The sequence below is a fragment of the Emys orbicularis genome, chromosome 6, assembly GCF_028017835.1.
Source record: "Emys orbicularis isolate rEmyOrb1 chromosome 6, rEmyOrb1.hap1, whole genome shotgun sequence".
NCBI classification, from domain to species: domain Eukaryota; kingdom Metazoa; phylum Chordata; order Testudines; family Emydidae; genus Emys; species Emys orbicularis.
The window spans coordinates 4,744,498-4,748,395 of record NC_088688.1 but is presented as its reverse complement, the minus strand read 5'-3'; positions in this window follow the sequence as shown (position 1 = coordinate 4,748,395).

Below are 3,898 nucleotides of genomic sequence, written 5' to 3'. Positions count from 1 at the left end.
AAGGCATTGGGAAGGCCATCTTAGGGCGAGAGTTCGGTGTCAGGGGGATTTGCCAATATCCCTTAGTCAGGTCTAAGGTTGACAGGAACTTGCCCACCTCCCACCTCCAGACGTTCCAAGAGTTCATCTATTCATGGCATGGGATAGGCATCGAAATGGGAGATTTCATTCACTTTCCGGAAATCGATGCAGAAGCACACGGAGCCGTCTGGTTTCAGTACCAGGACTATTGGGCTTTGCTGTACGACTCCTCTATTACCCTCAGGTCCAACATAGTTTCTAATTCCTTCCGCGTGGCCTCCCGCATCTTCTGAGGCAGGGGCCTATGGGGGTTGGGTACCTTCTGACTGGGTATGGGACAACACGATGACTCGTAATTGCTGTTCGCCACGGACGGGCTGATCAGACATCGGGGAAATCCCGCAGTATGCCCTACAATTGCTTGCGTTGGGTGTCAGTTAGGCCTGCTCCCATTGCCAGTGGTCCAGCTTCCAGAGGGTCATTAACGAGCGGTCCCAGCTCGGCTCGGGTGGGTAGGGGTTGACAAGTAGCCTTTCTCTGGCCTTCCAGGCCTTCAGCAGGTTGACATGATATATACGAGTCATCCGCCATCGTCCCAGTAGTCGGACCTCATAATCAACCGGCCTGACCCGATGAGTGACCTTGCCAGTTAGCCAAGAGCTTGGATTCAGCCGAGGGCAAGAGGAGCAGAACCCGGTCTCCGGGTCCCAAGTTCCGTAAGCGGGCCCCCTGGTTCTGTTGCTGCGCCTGAGCCTGCTGTGCTTGCATCAGAATCTCTTTCGTGACGTTCCCAAGAGTTTGGAGCCATTCCTGCAACTGCAGTCCGTGATGGGCTGCTCCCTTCGCCCGAGTCTCCTGTTCTTCCCATCCCTCCCTGAGGAGTTCAAGGATCCCCCGGGGTTGCCTTCCATAGAGGAGTTCGAAGGGAGAGAACCCCGTTGACGCCTGGGGTACCTCCCGAATGGCGAATAAGAGAGCAGGAAGTCGGGCATCCCAGTGGCAGGGATCTTCCTCCACGAATTTCCGCAGCATGTTTTTTAGTGTCTTATTAAACCTTTCCACCAAACCATCCGTTTGGGGGTGGTACAAGGAGGTTCGGAGGGCTCGGATGTCTAAGAGCTGGCACAGCTCGGCCATTAAACGGGAGGTCACGGTGCCCTGATTAGTTAGGATTTCGCGGGGGATTCCTACCCAGGTGAAAACCTTCACAAGTTCTGCTGCGATTTTAGGAGTTGTGGCGGCCCATAAAGGGATAGCCTCGGGATATCGGGTTGCATAATCCATGATAACCAGGATGTAGCGGTTGCCGATCATGCTCTTCTCCAGGGGACCTACCAAATCGAGCCCTACACCCTCGAAGGGCACCCCAACCACGGGGAGTGGGCAGAGTGGGGCTTTCGGCACCCCCTTCGGCCCAGTCCGCTGGCACTTTGGGCATGAGGCACAAGAGTCCCTCACCTCCCGGTGAATGTCTGGCCAGAATAACTGTCTTGCTACCCTCTGGAGGGTTTTTTCTCTTCCCAGGTGTCTGGCCCAAGGTACTGAATGGGCTAGGCATAAGAGGTCCCCGCGCAACCTCCAGGGGTCCAACAGTTATCGGATCATCTCATAGGTCTGGGGTTCTTCAACCACTCAATAAAGGCGGTCCTACTGTATCTCGAAGTGTGGTCGCTGGGAGGTCTGCAGGGCATCCTCCCCCTTCTGGTCCTTAACTATGGCCTGTTCCTAGGCTCGACTAAGTGTTGGGTCCTCCCATTGTTCTCAAAGCAAATAACTATCACACTCAAGTTCGACTTGGGTATTGTCCGTTGAAGGGCCTGTCTGAGTGGGAGATACAGTCCGGGTTCCCTCTCATGAGAAGGCCCTTCCCCCGGATCCTTGTCCTCATCGTGACCGAGGATTCCCCTCGGCGCTGTCTCGTTGCTTTCTCCTGTCGGCGGGTGCTGGGCGCATTCCTGTAAAAGGTCTCGAAACCAGGGCCAATAGCGTCCTAGGATAACTGGATAGGCCAATTTAGGGGCCACGCCCACCTGCAGGGCCGCGTGGTGGTGAGAGATTTCTAATGCTACCCAGGAAGGAGTAGGGGTAGGAGTGCACGTCCCCATGGACGCACTGTAAGTGAATTCGAGATCCTGCTGGTTCGAGATCTGGGATCAGTTTGCTCCAGATGAGGATCTGACTACATCCAGAGTCAATCAGGGCCACCGTGGGTGTCCCATTTACACGCACAGGGACCCCACGCTTCCCAGGTGCATTCTTCGGGCTCGTGGGCTAGCTACCCACACCTGTCCATAGTTGCAATCCATATAGGGGCAATCTCGTCACCAATGCCCCTCTTGACCGCACTCGTAACAGCGTTTGCACGCCTCACCAGCTGCCAAATCTTCCTTCATTAGCCCGGTTCCTGACCGAGGATCTTCATCCCGTTGGGATGAGACCTATGTGGTCGTCATCCTCCAAGTCGGGCCTGGGAGGTAGTTCAGGGTCTCGGACTGGCGTAGAGAACCTCATGGCTTGGTAAGTCGTAGCGGGAGGCTGGATGGTAGGGCACCGGCGTCAGACCCCGCTGGGTCAGTGGCCGGACTGCCTCCTGGTTGTAATAAAGCCATCTGTTGCCCGAGCCTCTCCTGCTGGGCTTGCTGCTGGGTGATGAGTTCACGCATCATCTGCTGTTGTTTATTGGCGATTTGCTGTTGCTGGTTTTCCAGAAGCCACTTCAAAACCTTGTCTGATTCCATCTTGCGGTCTGATAATTTATTGGGCAGCGAAGTACCACTACCTGTCAAGGGAAAACCCATTCCCCCCTACCAGGGATTTAAGTATGGGCTTCTCGGCAAGCCCTGATTGCTGCCCACATTCTCCACCACGTGTGACGGGGTGGAGGAAATCCCATCCAGTGCAGGGTGAGTTCACCCCATCCTTCAAGCTGCCCTCTGTCTCCAGCCCATGAGACCTAAGGGCAGGAGTCCATAGAGATGCCCTGATCCGCAGGGCTTTAAGGCGCACTGGACAAAGTCTATGGAATCGCCTTGCTCCACAGGGCAATAGGGTCACGTGACCTACATCCAGGGGGTAGCCGTTCTCTACTGGGCAGTAGGGCCTAGCGGCCAGAGTCTATGGGGTACCCCGGGGTTTGCAAGGCAGTAAGGCCCAGTGGCCAAAGTCAATAGAGATACCCTGGGTCTACAGGGCAGTAAGGCCTATTGGCCAGAGTCATTAATGATCCACTGGGTTCGTCGGCAGCCAGGTCTAGTGGCCTGAGTCGATGGAGATACCGCTCTGGGTGTGGCTGTATGACCTAGCTGCCAGCATCAAGGGAGATACCCCACGGGCGTGGCTGTATGGCCTAGCGGCCGGAGCCTGCAGAGCCACCTTCTGCACATGGCAGTGTGGCCTAGCAGCCAGAATCAACAGGGTAGCCCTTTGGGTGGGCTGCATGGCCTAGAGGCTGGAGCCAGTAGGGTCACCGTCTGGAAACAGCTGTATGGACTAGTGGCCAGAATCAATAGGGTAGCCCTCTGGGCGGGGCCTAGTGGATGGAGTCAATAAAGTTGCCCTCCAAGCGGGGCTGTATGGTCAGGTGGCCGTTTGGAGGGGGGAGGTTTGGGCCGTCACCTGGGGGCGAGGGCTGGCGGCCAGGTAGGGGGACCTGGGCCCTCCCTGCTCCACCGGGTCCCAGCCCAAGGGCCTTGGAGTGGCGAGTGAGTCTGCCATTGGGTCAGCAGGGATCCGTCCACAACACGCTGATCGGCCTCGGGACAATGGCTTGTCCCGCCCTGGACTACTTCCTACCTTGTCACTCCAGTCTGTGATCTGTGCTTCTTCGGGGTGTCTGGGTTCTTCGGCCGGTGCAACTCCCTGTAGCTCAGACCTCCCT